Source organism: Nomascus leucogenys, unplaced genomic scaffold (assembly GCF_006542625.1).
Source record: "Nomascus leucogenys isolate Asia unplaced genomic scaffold, Asia_NLE_v1 000895F_73923_qpd_obj, whole genome shotgun sequence".
In the NCBI taxonomy this organism is placed as follows: domain Eukaryota; kingdom Metazoa; phylum Chordata; class Mammalia; order Primates; family Hylobatidae; genus Nomascus; species Nomascus leucogenys.
In genome coordinates, this window is record NW_022096708.1 from 17,543 (window position 1) to 28,166 (window position 10,624).

Sequence of the window (10,624 nt, forward strand, 5' to 3'; positions counted from 1 at the left end):
TTAACATAACATCTACCCTCTGGGCACATTTTTAAGTATACAAATGATATTGTTAACTATAGACTCTATGCAATACAATAGATCTCCAGGGCTTACTCTTTTTGTATAACTGCAACTTTTTAAACTTTGGCTAATAAATCTTCATTTCCCCTTCCCCTCAGTCCCTTGAAACCACTATTCTAGCCTCTACTTCTATGAGTTTGATTATTTTAGATTTTTCTCATATAAATGGGATCATGTAGCATTTGTCATTCTGTTTCTGGTGTATATCACTCAGCATAATGTCTTCCAGATTTATCTGTGTTGTAGCAAGTGGTAGAATTTACTTCTTTGTAAAAACTGAATAATATTCAATTGTATGTATATACCATATTTTATTTTTGCATTCATCCATTGATAAATATTCTGGTTGCTTCCATGTTTTCCCTATCGTGAATAATGCTGCAATGAACATGGGAGTGCAGATATCTTTTTGAGATCCTGATTTCAATTTCTTGAGTGTATATACAGAAGTGGGATTGCTAGATTATATGATATTTTCATTCATAATTTGGCGGGGAACGTCCACCCTTTTTTTCCATAGTTGTTGCACCAATTTGCATTTCTATCAACAGTATATAAGGGTTCCCTTTTCTCTACATCCACAACAATATTTATTATCTGGCTGGGTGCAGTGGCTCATGCCTATAATCCCAGCACTTTGGGAGGCTGAGGCGGGCAGATTTCTTGAGTGCAGGAGTTTGAGACCAACCTGAGAAACATGGCAAAACTCTGTCTCTACAAAAAAAAAAATAAATAAAAATATTAGCCGGGTGTAGTAGTGCACACCTGTAGTTCCAGGTACTCAGGAGGCTGAGCTGGGGGGATCGTTAGAGCCAGGAGGTGGAGGCTGCAGTGACCTGTGATTGTGCCACTGCACACCAGCCTGGGCAACAGAGCAAGACCCTGTCTCAAAAAACCAAAAGTTATCTTTTGTAATTGGTCCCTCATCATATGCCATACAGAAAAATCAACTTAAAATGAATTAAACAATAATATGTGAAGGATTAATAAAATTCCTAGAAGGAAACACAGGAGAAAAGCTTCTTGACATTGGTCTTGACAATGATTTCTTGGATACGACAGCAAAAGCATAAACAACAAAAACAAATACACACAAATGGAGCTATGTCAAACATTTTCTACACTTCAAAGGAAAAAATGAACAAAATGGAAATTCACCTATAAAAATGAAGAAAATATTTGTAAATCATATATCTGCTAAAGGGTTAATACCTAAAAAATATAAAGAAGTCCTATAATTCAATAGAATAAAAACAAACATACCAATTTAAAAATAGACAAAATAATTAAATAAACATTTCTCAAAAAAAGACATAGAAATGACCAATGAGTTTACGAAAAGGTACTCAATGTCACTCACTATCAGCGAAATGTAAATCTAAAAACCACAAGGAGTTATCACTTCATAACCAACAGAGATTATTATTGGACCTATATATTTTAAGAGGAAGACCGTATCTGGACATATGAATACTATGAAGAGTATTAGGTACTATTAATCACCTTTTCTTTCCTGTACCATATGCTATAATTTACTGTAAAGAGCACTACATTATCGTAAAAGGACTATCATTTTAATTAGACTCCAGTGTGACTTATGTGGACATTTACGTTTTTCTACACATGGTTACATGTGGTGATGTGAGTGAGAGTTTTAAAAGTGCGTAATTTATATGTATTAAACAAAAAAAAGCAGAGAAAGAAAAAATAAATACTGTAACTTGACTTTTCAAAACAAACTTAAACGCAAACACCAAGTATGGATTTATTTTGTTAGAACATTGTGGGTGCTTAGGCAGAGGAGGATGTAAAAACAAATTGCTATTTTTAATTACAAAAATATTACAAGATCTTAGAAAAAATATGTATGAGAACATAAGAAGAAATAAACCAGTAGTGCTATATATAGAAATTTTAAAAGTAAAGTAACACTATGTTCTAAATTTTGAAAATCTTGATAAAATAGGCACATTTCTAAAGAAAAATAGAAATGTCCAAAAATCTGTGAATAAAATATACTTAATAGTTAATAATTGTTAACAAAATGAGGAAAAGATATCAAAGAAATACATTAAAACTTCACAATTTAGATTATCTTTAGCCTGGATGATTCATAAACATATTATCATATTATCCTTAAGTAAACTATTCCAGGAGTAACATAAAGAATACTCATAATGTATTGAATAAAACTAGCAAAATGTTTATTACAAAGCTGATTAATCAATTATAAAAATTTAAAACTATTCCTGTAAAGTACTTATGAATGAATATAGATATAACATTGGTAATTAAAAAAACTATAATGAGGCTACACCACTAAAGTAAAAGTTACCTAAATAATGCAATAATTATTTAGTAGGAGAGAAAGAATACATAATATAAACAAGAGGACTAAAAGTATTATTAAAATGTAGCATGCACTTATTAGAGTACATGCTGAGACAGGATATATAAATTATAAGAACAGAGGGACTCAAAAAATAAATCTAAAGTCTTTATTAAGAATACAAGGAATGCCTCATAACAACATAAAGTTAACATTGTTTTATAATAGATATTTTTATTAGGAATTATTAAGAACAACTTAATCATTTAATTTCTAAAGAACCTCTTATCAATAAAAAAATAAGATATCTGCATATCGAATTTTGTAAAAAGTCTGAGAATCTTAGATCACCACAGAAGAAAATGTAATAAAAACATTTGTGATGTAAATTACCACAAGATAGAAGTCTATGGAACATAAACATTTAAGCAATAGTTTAATAGAAAATATGAATAGGGAATAATTTTATTGAAAAGAATGCATAAAACACCAAAATATTGCAAAATGTTTTAGCTATATAAAGGAAATTAATGTACTAAAATATTTAAATTAAAACTTGAACAAAGGAAAGATGTGCCATGTTTCTATCTACAACAATCGACATTTATAAAGGTGCTAATTACCCAAGATAAATGTAGATATAAAAAAACTACTATAGAAAATAATTTAACAGACATTTATTAAAGTTTGAAAACTAGTTTTATAATTATTATGTTGTCCTTAGTGGTTGGGAAAAACTAAAATTCAATCAGTGGTCAAAAATCAAAACAAAAACATTCTTGACAAAAATGGTAAGCCTGCAATGACTAATGATTTTGTACACATAGAATATTCTGGTAATGTACCCAGGAACTAAAAGTTAACACTTCAAAACTCACTTCAGAAAAAGTTATATTACTAGAGATAAAAAGAGCAAATACATAATAATGTAGTCAATTCTTCAAGAGAACATAAAACTCCTAAATGTGCATGCACCTATAGCCCAGAACTACAGAATACAAGTACCAAAACTCACAGAACTAGAACTAGAAATAAACAAATCAAGTGTTATGGTTGGAAACTTCAACACTTCCTTCTTATTAACAGAACAAGTGGACAGAAAATCAGTAAGCATAAAGAAGAAACAAACTATGTCATTAAACAACTTGACCTAATTGATAATTGTAAAACACGTCAACATCAGGAGAATATATGTTCTTATTCTTTTTAATTATACATGGACTATTCACTAAAAACGAAAACAAACAAAATCATATATTGGGCCGGGCGCGGTGGCTCACGCTTGTAATCCCAGCACTTTGGGAGGCCGAGGCGAGCGGATCACGAGGTCAGGAGATCGAGACCACGGTGAAACCCCGTCTCTACTAAAAATACAAAAAATTAGCCGGGCGTGGTGGCGGGCGCCTGTAGTCCCAGCTACTCGGAGAGGCCGAGGCAGGAGAATGGCGTGAACCCGGGAGGCGGAGCTTGCAGTGAGCCGAGATTGCGCCACTGCACTCCAGCCTGGGTGAAAGAGCGAGACTCCGTCTCAAAAAAAAAAAAAAAAAAAAAAAAAAAAATCATATATTGGTCCATACAAAAAACTTAGTACACTTTAAAAACATGAATCATAAAAAGCATATTTTTAGAACGTGATGGAAATAACCTAGAAATCAGTAGAGAAAAAAAATGGAAATACTCCAAATATTTTATAATTATACTCGAAACAAACTAGTAGGTGTAAACCTAATAACATTTAAAAGATATTTATTTCAGAAACTGCAAAACACTGATAGAAGCAATCAAAGAAGATCTAAATAAGTGGAGAGACGTGCTGTGTTCATGGGTCAGAAGACTATGAATAACCAAAATGTCAAGTCTACTCAAATAGACATACAGATTTAAGACAATTTCTAGTGAAACCTCAGAAAGTTTTTTTAGATATAAATAAGATTTTTCTAAAGCATTTAGGGAAAGACATAAAAAAAACTTGAAAGTAAACAGTTTTGAAAAAAAATATAGTGGAAACAATCAATTTACCTGAATTGAAACCATATAGCTATAGTAGTCATCCTATGTGTTATTGGTGAAGAAATAGACACATAGATTAATAAAATAGAATAGAGAACCCAGAAACAGTGCCACTTCAGTACAGCCAACTGATTTGGACAAAGGTGAAAAATCAATGCATTGGATAGAGGACAACATTTTCAACATATGGTGCTTTATTAATCGAATATCCTTGGCCCTTCCCCCAAGCAAACCTTTACCTAAATCTCACATCTTATTAAAAATAATAAAAATCTTGGGTAAAAAGATTTAAATTTAAATACAAACCTACAAAACTTTTAGGAAATTACATCAGAGAAAATCTTCAGGGCCTAGATCTTGATGAAGAGTTCTCAGACATGACACTTAAAGAACTATACATAAAAGAAAACCAATCTAAATTTCATTTCATCAAAATTGAAAATTTTTTTCTGCAAAATTCCATATAAAGAGAATGCAAAAGAAAAAACAACATTGTTGTAGGTTTGGGGGTTGCAAATATTTTTTCCTATTCTTGTGATACGAACAATGAAAAAACACTTATTTCTAAAATATATAAAGAACTCTCAACATTAACCAACCTTTTACATGGGTTTCTGAGTTCTCTATTCTCTTTTATACATACAGATCCATCCATACAGAGAATTTTATAGCCGCTCCACAAAACAATCAATCATTTACGTGTAATGTTCAACGTACACTTATCCCTTAAGGCTAAAATCACCTATGCCTTCGCAATTACATTTACCCAAGGGGAGAAAAACTTATTTACATACAAAAAGTAACACAAAATGTTTAGAATTGTTATTATTCATAATTTTTTTAAGTCCATGAAAATAACCCAAATGTCCATCATAACTGAATGGTTTTCATGCTGTTAATAGTTCTTGTGGATGAATTTGTAGCATGTATATTAAGGGAGAGAATACATTCTAACATATTCATATGGTAAATATAAACAATAGAATAAAACAAACTAGGTGAAGCAAAATAAAACAGACACAAATAACTACCTGCCATATAATTTCATTTATGTGACACTCTACAATTACAATGTTCTAGGGATGGAAATAAGGTTAGTGGGTTTCAGGGGCTGAGTGTAGAGAGTAGTGAATGGCAACTAATGTGTGTGGATGGTATTTTTTCATTGAAACATTCTACATATTGATTATATGATTAAAGAACTGTATATGTTTGTCAAAATTCATCTAAATGTACTTCTAAAAATATTGAGTTTGATTTTATATAAACTAAACATCAATAAGAAAAATAGCCTCAAACTTATAATTCATCAATATTTTGACTGTTTTTGAATTTCAATTGAGAGAAGTGTTTATATAATATCACCTTAGGGATATTCTGTACTTTATTCTCCTACATAACACATATTTATATATCTATATTACAATTTTTAATCTTTCAATTTTTTTGTTTTGCATTTTGATAATTTAAAGACATATATTAAAAACTTCAATAAAAGCATTTTTCAACTATTGTGTCTGCTTTCATTTCATAATTACCCTGTAGGACCAGGTGAAGCTTTCCTCTGAGATCACCCCATATCTAACTTTCTCCGTTTTTATGTCCTGCCATTTCTACTCCTTTGCTGCTGTTTCTTTGCTTCTTTCCTTCCTTCATGTCTAGCTTTCTCTAATTTTATGTCCTACCATCTCTACTCTTTTACTAATCCTTCCTTCCTTCCTTCTTTCCTTCCTTCCTTCCTTCCTTCCTTCCTTCCTTCCATCCTTCCTTCCTTCCTTTCTTTTTCCTTCCTTCCTTCTCTCTCTCTCTCCCTCTCTTTCTCTTTCTTTCCTTTCTTTTTCTTTCTTTCCTTCTTTCTCTCTCTTTCTTTCCTTTCTTTTCTTTCTTTCTTTCTTTCCTTCTTTCTCTCTCTTTCTTTCTCTCTTTCTTTCTTTCCTTCTTTCTCTTTGACAGTGTCTCAATCTGTCACCAGGCTGGAGTACAGTGGTGCAACCACTGTAGCCTTGACCTTCCAACTCAAGGTATCCTCCCACCTCAGCACCCGAGTGGCTGGGACTACAGGCATGCACCACCACACCTGGCTTTATTTTTTTCTTTACTATTGTGTGTGTATGTGTGTTTGTGTGTGTGTGTGTGTGTGTGTGTAGATGGGGTCTCATTCTGTCATCCAGGCTGGCCTCAAACTTCTGGGCTCAAGCAATCCTCCCATCTTAGCTTCCCAAAGTGCTGGGATTACAGGTGTGAGCCACTGCCCCCAGCCCTTTAGTGACTTTTTCATGGAAGGACTTCCTTAACAAATCATTTCAAAGGAATATGACCTAAGATAGTTGGTACTGAAAATTATCTCAGAAGTGAATATTAAGAGTGGAATTCTTTAATCAATATATTGATTTCGTTTCATTTGGTTATATGCTCAAAAGATGAATTGCTGAATCATATAGTAGATCTTCTTTTAATTCTTCATGGAACTGTCATATCATTTTCCATAAAGAAATCTATGATTTACATTCCCACCAGTGTGCATGGGTTACTTTTTCTCTCTATCTTTGCCAACATTTGTCATATTTTTTATTTCTGATTATATCCATTCTAACAGATGTGAGGTAAAATATCAATATATCATTGTGGTTTTAGATTGCATTTCTCTCATGAGTATTGATGTTGAGCATTTTTTCATATATCTGTTAGCCAATTGTATTTCTTTTATTGAGAAAGGTCTACTCAGATCCTTTGTACATTCTGTAAACAGGTATACTTTTTTTTTTTTTTTGCTACTGAGTTGAGTATATTTTAGATGTTAGCTGCTTATCAGATGTAAAGTTTGCAAACATTTTTCCCATTCTTTAAGTTGTCTCTTCACTCTGTTCATTGTTTCCTTTAAGGTGCAAAAGCTTTTGATTTTGATTATCCACTAACCAGATCACAATAGGAACCATATTTTTAAGGTTAAATAGAATGTCGAGTATGTCGACATGCTATACTACAAATGATAAAACTTTAAATGTAATTGAGATTTGATGAAGTGGATAGAGGTTCACTGACATGTGATAGTTCTCGGAATTGAGAGGTATGAAGTATGAAAATTCTGAGATAGTCAAATTGAATGGTCCACGTTAGCACAACTGTGCTTTCAGGAAATTGATGAATTCAGCTAAGCCAATACCCAAATTAACTGTGATTGTCAGAAAACCAATATCTTCTTATCTCAGAGAGCAGACTGTGCTGCCAGGAGATGTTTTATAAACTAATTATAAAAAAAAGAACTTCTGAAAAAGCTAAATTCATAATTCACATCTTGGTAAAAATTGTTCTTCAAATTTAGCATCCTACTAGGAAAGCTGTGTGACCCTGAGTTTGGGCCTGTATATAGCTCAGTCAATGTGTTTGAAACAATGAAGCCCAGGTTTTCCTGACCTCAATTGGCCTACAGAAGTGATGCTTTCAGTGTCTAGAGAATAGCACCTAATACAATGTGGATTTGTCCCCACCCAAATCTCATTTTGAATCTTAATTCCCATAATCCCCACGTCATGGGAGGGACCTGGTGGGAGGTAATTGAATCATGGTGCTGGTTACCCCCATGATGCTGTTCTATGATAGTGACTGAGTTCTCATGAGACCTGATGGTTTTATAAGGGGCTATTTCCTCACTTCACTCTGCACTTCTCCTTGCTGCTGCCATGTGAAGAAAGAATTGTTTGCTTACTCTTCCACCATGATTATAAACTTTCTGAGGCCTCCCTACCCCTAGGGCACTGTAAGTCAATTACACCCCTTTCCTTTATAAATTACCCAGTCTCAGGTATGCCTTTATTAGCAGCATGAGAACAGTAAATTCGTACTTGGTAGTGATGCACTGCTGTAAAGATACCTGACAATGTGGAAGCAACTTTGGAACCGGGTAACAAGCAGAGGTTGGAAAAGTTTGGAGGGCTCAGAAGAAGACTGGAAGATGTTGCAAACTTTGGAACTTCATAGAGACTTCTTGAATGGCTTTAACCAAAATGCTGATAGTGATACAGACAATAAGGTCCAGGCTGAGGTGTTCTCAGAGGGAGATGAGAAACTTGTTGGGAACTGGAGTACAGGTCCTCCTGCTGTGCAAAGAGACTGGAAGCGTTTTGTCCCTGCCCTAGAGATCTGTGGAACTTTGAACTTGAGAGAGACGATTTAGGGTATGGTGGGGAAAAATTTCTAAACTGCATATCATTTAAGAGGAAGCACAGCATAAAAGTTTCAAAAGTATGCAGCCTGAGGATGCAACAGAAAAGAAAACCCCACCCCTTCCGGTCCTGGAGGATGCAATCCAGGTCTGGTGTTAGCCTCCAGCCCTGGTTGTGGAAGGTGACAGTAGTCACGGCAATGTTTGAGCAAATGAGAGCCAACGGGGTCAAGTTGGTTAAGGACATTGACAGATACAATCCTGGCCACCCTGGAGTGCTACTGGAGATGCAGGCCGAGGAGAATGCCTATGATCTAGAAGCCAACCTGGCTGTCCTGAAGTTGTACCAGTTCAACCCAGCATTTTTTTCAGACCACGGTCACTGCCCAAATCCTGCTGAAGGCCCTCAACACCTGCCGCACACCAACTTCACCCTGTCCACGTGCGTGATCCACCAGCACAACAAGAAGAGCAGGCAATCCAACAGATTTTGCACCTCGGGGACTTGCTGGAGACCTGCCACTTTCAGGCCTTCTGGCAAGGAAAACATGGTCCTGTTGGAAGGTATAACCGGCTTTGAAGACTCTGTCTGAAAGTTTATCTGCCATGTCGTGGGTATCACTTACCAGCACATCGGAATGCTGGCTGCTTGGTAAAATGTTTGGTGATCTGTCAGCCAGCCAACTAAAGGTGTAGATGAGCAAATATGGCTGGAGTGCTAATGAGTCAGGGCCGATGTTCATCTGTAACCAGGAAGAGAGCATTAAATCCTTGAATATTGTAGAGAAGATCGACTTTGACAGTGTGTCCAGCATCATCGCCTCCTCCCAGTAACTGCAGGTGTTTAATAAAGATGTGTTGACTTAGGCAAAAAAAAAAAAAAAAAGACAGAAAAGAAAACCCCATTTTCTGGGGAGAAATTCTAGCTTGCTGCAGAAATTTGCATATGTAATGACAATAGGGAAAATGTCTCCAGAACATGTCAAAGACCTTCATGGCAGCCCCTCTCATCATGGGCTGAGAGGCCTAAGGGGGAAAATACAGAGATTTTTCCATTTCCCAATTCACAAATTTTAATGATTTCTGCTGGACTGTGCAAATTGAAGAAAGACATCAAGGCTCATTATAGATTATCCCTACATCAAAAAAAAAAGATTAAATCACAAAAAGTAATTAAAATATGTCTTTAAAAGCCCCGTGATACCCTTAAAGTTGGAGAAGCTCAGGCTTCATCTTGAAGAGGAGATGGAAATAAATATACTTGGAGGCTCTTCCTCCACTGTGGGTCAACTTCATGGCAAGCAGCTGTCTTGGAAAGACACTTTATGTGCACAGTTCTAGCAAGTGGGGATATCAGCCAAGCCAGCTTCCACCTGGCTTGTTAAGGCCTCTTCCTTCCCTTTGATGTGACTGGCTCTGCCTGAGAGGCCAGGCATATTCACACTGTGTACCTGGCTTTCAGCAATGACAAACAGTAAGACGAATATAGAAATGTGATCTCAGTCCTAGTTGCTTCTGCAAACACCCAGAAGTGATTGTAAAGAAGCTCCAGCTTTGGCTGGGCACGGTGGCTCACGCTTGTGATTCCAACACATTGGGAGGCTGAGGTGGGCGGACTACCTGAGGTCAGGAGTTCAAGACCAGCCTTGCTAACATGGAAAACCCCGTCTCTACTAAAAATACAAAAAAAAATTATCCAGGCTTGGTGGCAGGCCCTGTAATCCCTGCTACTCAGCAGGCTGAGGTAGGAGAATCGCTTGAACCTGGAAGGCGATGAGTGGCGATGAAAGGCACCACTGCACTCGAGCCTGAGTGACAGAGTGAAACTCCGTCTGCAAAAAAAAGAAAAAAAAAAGACAAATAATACAATAACTGAAAAGAAAAGAAGCTCCAGTTCTATCTTCACAGGCTTTCTGTCTACTTTATAAAGGCATCTATCTACCTATTCATCTATCTATCTATCTATCTATCTATCTATCTATCTATCTATCTATCATCATCTATCTATATCAATTATCTTTCTATCTGAACCACATGTATAAGTGCTATTACAGTTATAG

General features: G+C 35.4%; 1 pseudogene; it reads left to right on the forward strand.

Moving 5' to 3' along the window:
- The first annotated feature begins 8,764 nt into the window (after positions 1–8,764).
- On the forward strand, positions 8,765–9,431 carry LOC115830461 (annotated as a pseudogene).
- The last annotated feature ends 1,193 nt before the right edge of the window (positions 9,432–10,624 follow it).